General features: G+C 36.3%; 1 long non-coding RNA gene across 5 annotated transcripts; it reads left to right on the forward strand.

Annotated features, from left to right (window-relative positions):
• The first annotated feature begins 268 nt into the window (after positions 1–268).
• On the forward strand, positions 269–15376 carry LOC115967457. Of its 5 annotated transcripts, none has more exons than XR_004086457.1 (8): positions 269–518; positions 712–882; positions 1232–1288; positions 1401–1466; positions 2387–2463; positions 3123–3212; positions 3637–3787; positions 15180–15376. It is a non-coding gene; the product is annotated as an uncharacterized LOC115967457 (long non-coding RNA). The 5 variants fall into 5 exon arrangements; XR_004086455.1 differs by having other exon boundaries at positions 712–878; XR_004086459.1 differs by having other exon boundaries at positions 712–878; positions 1237–1288.
• Positions 15377–15452: the final 76 nt, after the last annotated feature.

The following is a 15452-nucleotide window of genomic DNA, read 5'->3' on the forward strand; positions in this document are numbered from 1 at the left end:
GCTACCGTTGTGTTCAATTGCACTGTTCCAGAGGGTAGTTATAAATTTTACACCTTTCCTAATAAGTTTCAGTTTATATCTCTTAAAAAAAAAAAAATCAAAAACTTCTGATTCTTCACCCTGGGCACCCCTCTCTCTGTACGTTGCTGATTAGCAATATATTTCACCATCCTGCTAATAGGGGTAGTTACGAAATTTGCACGCTTATATATTTCTTTCAAAAAAAAAAAAAAAAAACTTCTTTTTTATTACTCTGTATGTACACTCTTTGAGGAGAATTTCTACATACAAGCATTTTGAAAAGCCCCCCAAATTGAAAATCCTACGAACCCACGGCCACACGCATAAAACTTTGCTCTTCAATTGCGACCTTTCTCTCTCACTCCAGTCTCTATCCCCAACGACCCATAAAATCCAACTGCCCATTTGCAAGAATCATAAGATTAATCAATAGTCACAACTTCAACCATTGATCTTCTCTGTTTGCCAATGTGGTGGGTTTGTTATTGTTCTTCGAGGTACGCTCGCTTTTCTCTAAACTTATGTTCTTTCTTTGTTCTTTGAATTTATGTTGTTTATTGTGTTTCATATTTTCCCTTTTTTTATTATTTTTTATTTTTTTACCTTTTGAATTTTTCTCCCTAACCATTCTCAGGTGAATTTCCTATAAATCTATACCTATTTTAAGTTTTTAATGATCTCCTTTTTCAGAAGTCAGAGGCATGTATTATCTCCCCTTCAAATATTTGAGTTGAAGAAATGCCAAATTTAAAGGAGATTTTGCTTTTGCATGTCAATTCCCAATTATTAAGACTATGAATTCTGGAGCAAAGCAAATGAGGATGGCTTCAATTAACGATATACATCTTAACACAACTGTAGGTATTGTTTTATTAAATTTTATTGTTTCTCTTTCTCCTAATCTCCCATTAAGTTATGCATTAAAATATGAACTTTGATAGTTTTAGTGACATGTAATGCAGCATCAAAATTGATTAAGAAATTTAATTGATTTTAAAAAATTATGTGTCCTGTTTTATTTGGGTCCAATTTCTTTGTCATATTTGTTCCCTTCAAGAAAAAAGAAGGGTTTGGGGAAATGTTTATAGATTTTATTGATCAGAACCTATATGCTCCTCATATTGATACTAATTAATTCATCTAAGAAGACGTACTTTGTACCTTACAGATGTCAATTGAATTAATATGTATGGTTTTATGCCTATGCCAGTTTAGGAATGGCTTTTCCAATTAGGGCACTCTTGTGCTACATTTCGAAACAATTGAGGTAATTAACTTTAATCCTTTTTGTTATATCAATTGTTGTGTTGTAATGCTTGAACAAATTTTTTGACACATGGAAGTTATGGTTATTTATGTTTTCTACGTTGCTGTTTCAGCTTTGCTTGAAGCTTCAAGAAAAGTTAATTTTAAAGATTTCTTAAGACAAGGCTTGCATCTGGAAGGTATAATTTTATCTTTTCCTCGTGGGATCTAAACATATTTATTTTTATAGGTTCTGTTTACATGGTTATGGCATAGGTTCTTATGCTTTAACGTAGAAAACAAATATTTTTAGTAATCAACAAAGAGGCATAAGATAAGGAGGTGGCATATTTTTTATTTATATGAAAAAAAAATATAAAGAAATTGTTGTAGCAAGAGTCTTAATGACAACTTAAGTTTGTTTATTAAAAAGAGTATTTTTTTTTTTCTTTCAAGAAACAGATTGAACTTTGGTAAGATACAGTTTTATTTAATTAAAGTCATAGAAACCATTGTTTGCCTTGCCTTTATATTTTTGTATGATGTTCTGTCAGTTTTGTTTACGAAGTTCGTCTACAAAACTTTCTACAAGTGAATTAATAGAGAGATTGAAAAATTAATTTGAAACTTAAGCAAACATATGACCTAAAATTTATTTTTTGTTCAACTTATCTATCATTCCCATATTTGATAAAATAGAGAATTAGAAGCCTCATTAAAAATCTGAAAGGATTATCAAATAGTCATAATACAACTGTAGGATAGTTTATGTACCTTAAATTTGGTTCTCTACAATCCATTTGTTTCTTTAATTGGTTTTTGATCTTACGTTATGAGATTCCAAAAGTTTTGAGACTAGGATTTGTTTTAAGTTTCAATTTTAAGTAGAAGTTGAGTCTAATCTTGATGTCAGATATGTATTCTTGTATGATTAATTTTCTTTACTTTTAGATGAGTTGCATAAGGTTGATTCATAATCTTTCTCTAAATGTACGTCTTAAATAATTATATATACGATCAAAGTGTATTCTCAAGTGGTATTGTGAGTAGTAACTTTTGCTTCCAATATGTTTTTCATGTTTTCTTTATTTCAAAATTTTCTTTCTTTTTTGGTTTTCAGGAAACAAAGGTCTCTTCTCACAAAAGCATGCAAGAGGAAGTCCTCCCTGCACAGTAGTTCAAGATTATTAACTAAAGGTACAAATAAGTTATACAAAGTTAGAGGTTGTTTTTAACTTTGTACGTGGGTAGAACAAAGCAACCAATTTCTCATTTTGGTGTACTATTTTAAGCGATTTGAGCTTTTTATAGGGATTTGAGCTTCTATAATTACTCATGTATTTTTTAACATTCTTAAAAATAAATAAATAACATTATTTTAGGACTAGTATATATATATAACCAAAACTTTTGGAGCTTCCACAATTTTCCACGTCAACAATACTTATATAAATAATAATAAATATTTTTTTTCTATCAAATACAAATTACAAACCCGAAATAATAATAAATCTTTTTTTTTCCCATCAAATATAGATTACAAACCCGATTCTTATTAAAACCCAACTACAAGAGGAGCCTAAAAGCAGAAATCAGCCGCAACTATCTCAAAACTATCTCTCAAACGCAAACTCAGCCCTAACAAAACCCTCGATCAAACTCTCTCTATTTCAAACTCACTCCCTTCTCCTTCTTCTTCTTTAACTCTCTCATTTAATGCAGCTCCCTCCTTCTTTTCTCAGCCACAACTCCTCTGGCTGATGTCAATTTTGATTCATGGTTATTTTGTTCTTGAGTTTTTATCATCTAGGCATTGATTATTTTTTTGGCCCCCTTTCTGGGCATTTGATTTACAGGACTAACTTGAAGAATTTGGATCCTTTTCCGTTTTTGATGTTGGACGAATTTGGATCCTTTTTCATTTCGGATGTTGGACGATTTTTCAGGTATGAAGAATTCTAATTTGATCTTTTTCAAGTTTCAATTTTATTTGATTGATATGGGTTAAAATTCAGATTGAAATTGGTTTAAATGGAATTGAGCCTCAAAGCTATATTTTAATTATATGTCTTCAATTAGGTTTTCTATCGATTTAGGGATTTCAAATTCTGCGGGTTTTGTAAGAAAATATTATAAATATTGATGGGTTTCATAGTGGAGATTGTATCAATTTAATGGTTTTTTGTTTCTGTTTTTTTGAAAGGCCTAAGAGTTAGCCTGATGATTAATTTATTTTGGCTGAAAAATTAATTCAGTGATATGCATGGGCGGTGTATTAGAGATAGTTATGGGGTTTAATAATAATTTTAGGCACGGTTGATTTATTTACCTCTTGATTTCATTTTTTCCTATAATGAATGTATTGTGTAGAAAGAGTTGGAGAGAGAGATCTACGGGAGGCCCTTCACTATTGTCAGACCGGTCCCCTTTGATATTGATGAAGAGATTGTTGCATTAATTGCAAATCTGACATAACCGGATGAAGCATGGAGCCAAATGTTTTGTCTATGAGATTGTTCTGGTATTGGACAGATTCTCTTTCTTCTCTTTTCTTTTTTTTTTTCCTTTTTTTTTTTTTTTTAATTTTTAAATCTGAATCATTGATGCAACTAAATGACCAATCTTTGGAACTCTGGCATATTTCTCAAGGAGTCAATAGTTTATAGTTAGCATGTCTATTTGCTGGGCTTGGTTCCTACGGTTGTTGGGGGTTTGTTTTAGTTTTGTGTTGCTGCTGGGGTTTGTTTTAGTTTCGGGTTGCTGGAGTTTTTAATATTGTTCTTTATTTGAATTTGTTTTAATTTTGGCTTATGTTTGGATTTATCAAAAATTTAGGCTTATGTTTGGGCATGTGATTTTTTGAAAGAAAAATTCATTTTGTTAACAGAGAATGTTCATAATATATGATTGTTTAAGATCCTCAGATATTGTCAAGAACTGTTTTTTTCTTTTTTGTTTCTCTATTGATATGACTTTTGATTTTAGTTCTAATATCACATTAGCTATTGAGCATGTGAATTTACTTCCAACTACTAAAGCTTAGAATGACCTGTTTTCGATGCTGTCTTCCAGATCTTGCACATTTTCTCTGAGAAACTGAACATTTTGGTACTAGACACCGACAGATAAACATTGATCCATGTCTAGGTTTAGAAATATATAATATGTCACTTTCTTTTTTGCGTGCTTGGAGTTGCAAAGGATGTAGGAGTTAATTCTCTCGCTGTTATTTTTGTGAGTAGGTATTAACTTGATTTAGGTGGTCATTTACTACACTATTATTGATCTTTGTTATTCTGTTTTTTACAAATTATTTTAATTAAAAAAAATACTTATTTTGCATACTTAACTGCATCGACTCAAGGTTTGTTAACAATTTCTGTAAAAAAATTTTAAAAAAAAGTTCCTGTTGCATAAAAGTTATATATAAATAGTCAATATAAAACCATTAATCAGATCATTTATTGCTTTGCTACTAATACACGTATTGCACTATTTGTCTGATGTAGATAGTTTTGTTTATGGAATCTATATTTGTTCACTATTCTATTTACTTGCTAAATAAAAGAAAAAAGAGAAGAAAAAAATGACTTTGTTTTTAGACTATTTTCATTTTAAAATTTTAAAAAAAAGTATATTTAACTCAGTTGAGTTGTTATACAAAATAAAAGAAATATTTCTTTTAAACGTTGGAACATATTGTTTATTGCAATTGTTATACTCATTATAATTGTTTCTAGTTGTTTTTCCAATAATTCATTGTGAGAAGGTAAAATATTTCTTTTAAATAGTTGGAAGGTAAAATATTTGTTTTCAATCATACAACCTGCCCTTGAATATTTTGTATCTATAAAAATTCTTCTCTTGGCTTCAACTCAAACTTTTCTCATAAACAATATTACTTTCGTTAGTGGGAAAGAAAGGAAAAACAGCTACCGTACATCATTGTTGGGGACGTTTTTTGCGACAAGGGCTGAAAATGTGAAAACGACCCAAATCTCCCCTTGGGTTCTTTAGAAGTGTTTGTTTATGGAGAATCAAGCCCAAAATTCACAATGTATAAAAAAACAAAGGCTAATGGTGCTTTGACAAGAGAGAATCAAAATGCTAACAACAAAAGTGCAGAAAAAGCATAAAAACATAACAGGTCTGAAACTTCGACTCACAGTCACACAGAAGAAGAAATTGAGGAAGGTCGTGAGGAAGAGAGGGAAGGTTCTCCTATACCCATATTTCCAACCCTAAGGTTCAGAATTGTGAGAATGTCTCTTGGTTTAGTGGGTTTTTGCTCTCAAGTTTCAGCTCTATAGGGAAAACGTGGTTTAACAGGTCTGAACCTACGACCCGCAGTCACACAGAAGAGGAAATTGAGAGAGGTCGTGAGGAAGAGAGGGAAGGTTTCCCTGTACCCATATTTCGACCCCCCAAGCTTCGGAATTGTGAGATTATTGACTGGCTGAATGGGCTTTTGCTTTGAAGTTTCAGGTCTTTAGCTAGAACGTGGTTTGTTTCTTTTGAATCTGATTCTCGCCTTTTGTACTAAGTTTGGGGTGCTTTAAGTGACTGGTTTTTGGTCAATAAGAGAGGCTTTGAACCCCAAGGTCTCAATCAAAGAGGTTATGGTCAGATTTGCTTTAATTGGGTAAGAGAGTTGGCTTGCTTTTTACATAATTTGGGAAATGGAGTGACCTAAATTCATGGGTTGATGTTTCCTAGACATGGCAAGCCCTTGGAGTCTACATTTGGTTGTTGCAGCAGACTAGGCCAGCCACTTAGGGTCAGCTATGTGTTTTAGGCAAAAAAAAAGGTAAAGCAGAAAAGTTAGGCTATAGTCACCCAGAGCATAAAAGTTGTTTTGGGCTGAAAATTTTGGATACAAGACCTCCTTCATGAGCCTGAGGTGCTATCAATGTCCCTTGCCCACTTGGTAGCACGCATGGGCTGGGCTCATGCAAAAGGTCCGAAAGGAACCGACCCATACCCTCCAAACCACACTTCCTCAATTTCCCCAAACAAGTCGCATGGGCTTGGGCCATGCTTAGAATAATAAAATAAAATATAATACATGAATTGAGCCCACAAGGTAGTTAGGTTTGGTTGAATCGATCTCGTAGAAAATGTGTCACGAAAATGGGTATCAACATTAGCCCCCCGAGCACACATGGTGCTTGCGGCATGCGTGTGAGTAGTTGATGTTTCCCACTGCTTATATAGGTTGCGGGTTTAGGAATTAGTCCTTCCAAATGCTTCATTTTTTGTTGAGAAGATATAGGTTGATGAAGCCTGTTTGTAGATATCTTGTGGCTCGTGGAGACCACTTGTAGAAAACTCTCAATTCAAAGGAGCTCGCTTGTAAAAATTTTGTGATCACAAACATGGGCACTTGATGGTTATTGATTCCATTAACGAACATCAATTGGTCGATATATGTAGCACCTTCTGCATAATATAATTCAAAACACCTCAAGGAAAGGCATAAGGCTTGACTTCCATGCTCACATGTAACTTTAGAATCTTTTCCTTGATGACTTTCATGACCACCATGGTGATTTTAGCATCCCTTTCAATTGGATGGTATGTGACTTTAAGCCACCACGTCAATTGCCTTGCAATCTATATTTTGGCTTTGACTTTTCTTCCAAAAACTTGTTTTTTAGTTTACAATTGTAGCTTTATTCCTCTCAACATATTACACGCCACTTTAGTCTCTTCTTTGGCCATTGTCATTTTTTTTTTTTTTGGCCTCAATATCTTTCACACCGCTTTGCTCTCCTTTTTCTCTAGATTTGCTTCAAGTGTCTTTTGGGAGCAAGGATTCAAGACTTGTAGTAAAGATCTTTAAACTCCTTTCTTTCATCTCAAACGTGTTTCTCATTCTTCCTCCTCTTTTTTTTTGAAACCCTCAACCTTGATCAAATCTTGCAACACCCATCTTCAATTCTCCACCCATATCGTCAAAACTCAAGGAGGGTACTGCGATGGTGGAGATCCTTATGGTTGAGAAGCAAAGGAGTTCCAACATAAAAAAATTTAAAGAGCTTGGTTCCACCCACCATCCATATAGTTGAGATTTAGATGGGTCAAAGTGTTGTCGTCGAAGAAAAGGAGCAATCCATCGTGAAGGAGCAAGGTTGTTCTGTCAGTGATGACAATGGAGGTTTGCGACAACTCGCTGCCAATGGCTGTGAGATTCGTCTGCACCAATCTTGGCTAAGCAATGTCAACAGCGAAGAGAAAGGTACCCTCGTCAGTGAGGAACAAAGTTTTGTTGTTGGAGGATGATGCCAAACATCACGACAAGGTGTTGAATTCGTACTTTGAGCAAACTTAATAAATGCGAATGCATGATGCCCACCTTGGTGAGTTGATTTTTTTTTTTGTTCGCTATGCCTTGGTTGTGCTTGTTGATATGTTAAACGTGTTGTTCAATTCAATTTGTAGGGTGTCTTTTCCTTGGAAAAATGATAGTCTCATTGCGCCGATTCATGAGGTTGAGCCATTGTTCTCATTGAAGCCGAAACTCATGTCGAAGCTGATTCCCATTGATTCCAATAGTCATGGAAATTAGTTTGCAATGTGGCTATGCTTGACTTGGAAGTAAATTGTCCCCATTGTTTGTTGCAAATTTGAATGAGTGAATTGGGTCCATGTGAGGAGATGATGATGAAACAACACATTTAGGATGATTCAATTTTTTAGTAGCTTTATTGTTGGCCAATTTGGTGAGATCGTGTTTGCCAAGATTAATTTCGATGAAGTCATAGCCATGAGTGATACTACTGACTGTCTTGGGATAGCTTATTTGAGATAGAATGGAGCGAAGATATCACTTGGCAATGTAGTATAAGGATGTGACATAGCTACTACATTGGTTGGCAACCCCCTGTATCGTATTGTTGCGATGACCGCAAGTGAGAGTGATAGTCACCGAGTAGTAGTTGCCTCTCGATTCAGCAAGCTTGAAATGAAAGTGTAGGAATGAAACTTGAATTTCTAGTGCAGGGGCGCATAGCGGTTGAGTAAGCCTTTAGCCCCAGCAATGCCATCGAGAGTAAGCCATATGTTGCATAGCTTGATTATTAACATGAATTGGTGGAGCCAAAGTTGGTGATTCCATGTCGCAGCCACTATTCCTTCAATGTAATTGTCGACAGCCTCGACACTTTGCATAGACAGCAGCTCCATTTTGAAGATGAAGTCGAAATTTCTCTGGCAAGTTAAAATTTGTTGTGGCAAGTCAAAACTCGCTGCCAACCCCTTTTCATTCCAATAGGGATTGTTGAGTGCACTGCATTGCCATCTTGCATAAACTAAGTGTACTTTGGGAAATGAGACATTATTGAGTGGGAACTTTGGAACTCACTTGGTACGTCAAACATCTTCTTCATTTTTTTTTTATTGCATATAATAGTATATTGAGTGAGTTGTACTATGATTTCTTGTAGGATGACTTTGGCTTAGACAATTGTGATGCTGTTGTTGAGACTTTCATTCCCGAAGCCAATCCCATTGCCAATGCATCATTTTCTGAGGTTAAAACCGCTACGAACAACAACATAAAGCTGCAATAGATGGTACCATGGCTGCTGCTAATAACTTTGGGCCATTTTTAGTCTATTTCTCTCTTGTGGCTTTAAAGTAAAGAAGAGAGTGATTGTAAGCCAATGCCCGGAAGATGGTGATGTTGGAATGGACTACGACATTGCTTCAACTTTTTCCTTTGCCTCCTTTCTTGCTTTCCCCCTTCTTTTTTTTTTATTTGATTGTCTTGTATTGAACCCTAAGCTTTGAAATTTCGAACTAGTTGAAGTGTGTAATATGGGTTGCTATCTTGGAAACATTTTCTCTTGTATTTCACCCTTGTGGGCAGCCCACTTATGTATAGAGCAGCTTCTGTCTAGTTATATTGGTGCCGCTTTGAGTTTGTACTATCATAGTTAGTAGACACAATTTGTATTTTGTACAAAGAAACACATATACGATGTCTCAACATGTAATTTGAATTTTGGAATGAAAAGAATGATTTGTACCTCAAGGATGTGAATAGTTTGTATTTTATACCTTGAGAATGAGTTTCTACCTTTCTTCAATAGGCTATGAACATGTTTTTGTTGTGAAAACAACTCTTGTATGGCTACGACCATTTGAATATTTTGAGAAAAGCTTGCTTGGAAGGGTCAAGTGCACCTTGCGATGAAGTAGGCATAATTTTGATAGATTATATGCACTTAGTCTCTTGAGAATGACTTGTGGTTGATTGGATAATTTGTGAATATGGCTTTGCCTTCGCAAGGACAAGTTAGTAGACATGTTGCTTGGTTGTCACGCCTTTGCAAAAAGGTTTTGTCTAAGCGCAAGTCTCGCTGCCTGTGCACCATTTTTCAGCGCTCTTCTGATAGGCAGATTTGGTTTCACAGATAGCACCTCATATATATTGAAACTTGGCTCGCCGTTTGATAGTCGACTTATTCTCGACATATATTAGGTTGATATTTTGTTAGTTTCAAGAAGCCCCCACATATGGGCTACGTTTGCGCATCCTGCGACTCATGGTGCACTTGTTTGTCATCGTTTCATAGAGGCTGATTGTGTTCTCACAGTCAGCGGCTTGAATAAAGCTTGTATTGCTATCAATTTTTGAAGATATCGCATTCTTGGATATAACGCCTTATAGAATGCACAATTTTGCCGTTCTCTTGAGGAGTTTTATCCTTGCACATAGCGAATTACCATTTGGCAATGGGGTAATAGTTCATTGACTTCCTTGCTGCTTTATAAGGTTTATGCATTGGCTTTCTCATCCTTTTGAGGGCTGGCTATGTCCCCGCATGTAGTGGATCACCGTGCTTGAATTTTAAGATATTATGTTGGCTTCCCTACCGCTTTGTAAGGCTTGCCGTTAAGAAATTTTTTACTTTCCCTACTTTGTCGAAGGTATTGCATCCTCGCAAGTAGGGATATTGCCATATATGAATGATATGATATCTCGTTGGCTTCCTAATCATTTGGTAGGGATTTCCTTTGAGGACGCATTGGCTTCCCTACCTTGTTGAGGGCTATCGTGCCCTCACAAGTAGGGGTATCGCCATAATAAAACGTCTCATTGCCTTCCTAGCCATTTGATAGGGCTTACCATTGAGAGAGTATGTGTTTGGCTTTCCCTACCTTATTGAGAGCATTTTTTTACCCTCACATGTAGAGGCTTTGCCGTATGAGTAATTTGTTGGTTTTCTTGTCGTTTTGCAAGGTTTCTCATTAGAAGAAAGTATTGGCTTTCCCTACCTTATTGAAGGCATTGCACCTTCGCATGTAGGGATTTCACTATGCTTGGATAACATGATAGTTCGTTGGCTTCCTAGTACTTCATAGGGCTTGCCTCCGAAAATTGGTATAAGCGAGATGTATTGTTGTCGTTTGTGAACGAGATGTCAAAGCAACAAATGATATGCTTCTTGATGAGTTTGGCTACAACCATTCCCATTGCTTTTCTTGAGTCAAATTGCTTCTGCCTACTTAGTGAACTATTTAGTGGCGGTAAAGACCCGAATATACTCATTCAAGGGTGCATGGATAGGTCTGATGAGTTCAAGCCCCCGAGTATAAAAGGCTATGGAGCGCTCACATCTTGAAGGCCTATATGGTGTGTGCATATAAGCTTGGAGTGCACTTGGAAGTGTGGTGACTTTAGCGAATTTGGTTATGCTAAGCCAATGGTATCCCATCGCCAAGAGTTGTTGGTAGGATTTATTCCTCCCTTAGTACTCACCATATTTCTTCAAGATGAATTCCAAAAATGGGGTTCCTCATTTGCTATATAGAGGGCATAATATAATTCCTCTTTGTCGAAGATTTGTTATGCCACAGACAGCGTCTCCATACTTCGCTAACTTGGCTTCTATCGTTGGGACGCTGATCGGCTAAGCATCGGAGATGTCGATATAGGGTTGCTTCATTCCCAGCACAACAATTTTTTTTTTTCACGCTTTGGTTAGCCTCTTTGTTGAAGATACATGGTATCGCAAACAACGGCTTCATACTTGGTTTGCTTGACTTCTAACTTTAAGATAATGATAGGCTAAACATTAGAGACGTAGGTGTAGGGATGTAGCATCTCTATCACAAAAAATTCTATCGTTAGCCTCTATGCCGCTTATTCCAAGTTTCCACATTGTACTAAGATTTCACTCGAAAATCTTTTGGAATGGATTTTTAGCAATCAGCTTGCGATTTTCAAGCTGTTTGGCATCAATATTTAGAGCGAGCTCTAGAAAAGCATTCTTCAAAGTTGCGTGCCAAGAGCAATTTTCTTGAGGATAATGACATTAACTTCCCTCTTCATGTATAATCTCAAATTCAAGAAGGATTAAGGCGTTGTCATGGCTTAGAATGCATGTGCTTGTTATGACTTGAGATATATGAACATGCCATGGCTTGGCTTGTGCGGATCAACCATGATTTTGGATGTGTGAGCTCGTCATAGCTTAGCGTTCATGAGCGTGTCATGGCTTCAGTAAGAGGGAATTGAGTTTGGATTTTCTTTGTGGTTGGGTGCTTCGAGAAGGTTTCCGTTTCACCCTACGTGCAAATTTGATTTATATTAGTAAGCGATAGTCATGGCCAAGCAAAGTAGCATAAACAACTTATAGAAAATATTTTGATTAAAATTTGAAAGATTAAAATGGTTTAAACGATATGTATAAAAGAAAATGAATTAGCGAAGAGAGTGCTCGAGAGTCTTAGCTTAAGCATGCTTTAAACGATAGTATATCGTTCGTATGACTTCAAAACTTGGCTTATGAAATGTCACTTCTTAAAGACTTGATGTATGGTGTGAAATAACCTCAAGGTTTGGTGCATGGAACATCTAGCGCCTTGCAGTGGGCCATTTAGCTATGGCCTTTAGCTTTTTGGTGAAGACTCCATTTAGCGATGACGCCAAAAAATGTTTAGCTCAATGCTTGGTGCATGGAATGTCTAGCGTCTTGCGGTGGGCCATTTAGCTATGACCTTTAGCTCTTTGGTGAAGACTCCATTTAGCGGTGACGCCAAAAAATGTTTAGCTCAAGGCTTGGTGCATGGAACGTCTAGCGCCTTGCGATGGGCCATTTAGCTATGGCCTTTAGCTCTTTGGTGAAGACTCCATTTAGTGGTGATGCCAAAAAATGTTTACCTCAAGGCTTGGTGCATGGAACATCTAGCGCCTTGCGGTGGGCCATTTAGCTATGTCATTTAGCTCTTTGGTGGAGACTTCATTTAGCGGTGATGCCAAAAAATGTTTACCTCAAGGCTTGGTGCATGGAACATCTAGCGCCTTGCGGTGGGCCATTTAGCTATGTCATTTAGCTCTTTGGTGGAGACTTCATTTAGCGGTGATGCCAAAAATGTTTACCTCAAGGCTTGGTGTATGGAATATCTAGCGCCTTGTGGTGAGCCATTTAGCTACGACCTTTAGCTATTTGGTGAAGCTTCATTTAGTGACGACGCCAAAAATGTTTAGTTGCGAAGGGTCGCACACAGCAGCAATTATTGTTGCGTCAAAATGAGTCAATCACCCGCAGCTCTCATATGCTCAGCGTGTGAAGGGTACTTGGTTTTGAAATTGATATTTAGAGCTTTGCATTGTTGATTATTAGTTGGAACCGTCATTCCCTTCGAGGTTGGATTTGTGGCTTGCCATTTTTGCATTTTCAAGCTACAACAAAAATTTTCACAAATATCATGTAAAGCAGGAGATATATGATGATTCATCCATAAGAATGATAGCTAAAACAGAAATAATATAGATTAGTGGAAGAATTTTTTTTTTTTTTTTTCTTTGAATAAGAAAGTTGATTCTCCCTCCATCCTTCACTTCTTGGGTGGTTTCTGTAGGTTGGAGCGATTTCATCACATGATTTGGAGCATCTCTAGCAGCTCAATGAGTTAAGGATAGAACTCATTTCAGCTCAACTTCACCATGCTCTTCTTGCGCGGCAAAGTATCATAAGATTTCTCTTAGAACGACAATTTGGTGTGAGAAACACCATCTCTTTGCTGGCTCCACACCTTTGGAGGCACTATTTCTCTTGTGTTAGCTGCTTGACTCCCTAGCGGAGTTGCCAAAATGTTGGGGACGTTTTTTGCGACAAGGGCCGAAAATGCGAAAACGACCCAAATCTCCCCTTGAGTTCTTTAGAAGTGTTTGTTTATGGAGAATCAAGCACAAAATTCACAAAGTAAAAAAAAAAAAAAAAAAAAAAAAAAAAAAAAAAAAAAAAAAAAACAAAGGCTAATGGTGCTTTGACAAGAGAGAATCAAAATGCTAACAACAGAAGTGCAAAAAAAACATAAAAACATAATAGGTCTGAAACTTCGACCTACAGTCACATAGAAGAAGAAATTGAGGAAGGTCGTGAGGAAGAGAGGGAAGGTTCCCCTGTACCCACATTCCCAACCCTAAGGTTCAGAATTGTGATAATGTCTCTTGGCTCAGTGGGTTTTTGCTCTCAAGTTTCAGCTCTATAGGGAAAACGTGGTTTAACAGGTCTGAAACTTTGACCCGCAGTCACACAAAAGAGGAAATTGAGAGAGGTTGTGAGGAAGAGAGGGAAGGTTTCCCTGTACCCATATTTCCACCCCCAAACTTCGAAATTGTGAGATTGTTGACTGGCTGAATGGGCTTTTGCTTTGAAGTTTCAGGTCTCTAGCTAGAACGTGGTTTGTTCCTTTTGAATCTGATTCTCGCCTTTTGTACTAAGTTTGGAGTGCTTTAAGTGACTGGTTTTTGGTCAATAGAAGAGGCTTTGAACCCCAAGGTCTCAATCAAAGAGGTTATGGTCAGATTTGCTTTAATTGGGTAAGAGAGTTGGCTTGCTTTTTACATAATTTGGGAAATGGAGTGACCTAAATTCATGGGTTTATGTTTCCTAGACATGGCAAGCCCTTGGAGTCTGCATTTGGTTGTTGCAGTAGACCAGGCCAACCACTTAGGGTCAGCTATGTGTTTTAGGCAAAAAAAAAAGGTAAAGCAGAAAAGTTAGGCTACAGTCACCCAGAGCATAAAAGCTGTTTTGGGGTGAAAATTTTGGATACAAAACCTCCTCCATGAGCCTGAGGTGCTACCAGTGTCCGTTGCCCACTTGGTAACATGCATGGGCTGGGCTCATGCAAAAAGTCCGAAAGGAACCGACCCATACCCTCCAAACCACACTTCCTCAATTTCCCCTAACAAGCCGCATGAGCTTGGGCCATGCTTAGAATAATAAAATAAAATATAATACATGAATTGAGCCCACAAGGTAGTTAGGCTTGATTGAATTGAGCTCGTAGAAAATGTGTCGCGAAAATGGGTATCAACAATCATCTATAAAGGAAAAACCAAATAGCTCGGCAACCCAATTTGTTCTATGTTAGACAACACCTTTAAGATAATATATCCGACTATTTTGTTCTTACTACAAAATTTGAATCTAAATTCCCAAATTTTTGAATGTTTACATAAATTTATGATTTTTTTCACTCATTTTTATTGTGTCCATGCTTTAATTTAAAAGATATTGCATTAAACGACGTTGTTGGGTTATTTTGGCATTTTAAAAAGGTGCAGGAATGGTGGAGAAAATAGAGGTAGAGGTGGAGATAAAGGAATATAAGTATGAGGAATTAGTTAAAGCCATTGAAAACTTTGAAAACATGTATTATATCTTTCTATTCTTTTTTTTTCTTTATCTAATTCTTTGACTAGATTGAAAAGAATTAGATTCCCATAGGTGTATAAAATTTTTTAACCCTAACAAACTTCAATAGTTTTGGAAATCCTTAAACATTTTTGGCAGTTATAAATAAACAGTTAAGTTCTTTCTAAATCTAACATTTTAATCTATTTAGATTTTTATCATTTTGGGTGTGTTATTGATGGTTGATAGTTTTGCAAGGCAAGAAGCTTATGATGGGAGGGCTTTAGTTGTAGAGCAGAGAGAAGAATGAAGCAATCCAAGAGAGACTCTTTCTGATACAGTGTAGAGTCAACAACAATATGCTTGCACCTGTTTTCTCATATTTAATATGATAACTTAAACAAGTCTTATGAAGAAGGTTATTTTTATTGATAAAATATAGTTAGCGAAGCTGCTTCAAGCAATTTAATAAGATTTTGTTGTTGATTTACAAAACTTTTTGAATATTATGATCATTTGTTATTAGTGCAT

The sequence above is a fragment of the Quercus lobata genome, chromosome 11 (genome assembly GCF_001633185.2).
Source record: "Quercus lobata isolate SW786 chromosome 11, ValleyOak3.0 Primary Assembly, whole genome shotgun sequence".
Lineage (NCBI taxonomy): Eukaryota > Viridiplantae > Streptophyta > Magnoliopsida > Fagales > Fagaceae > Quercus > Quercus lobata.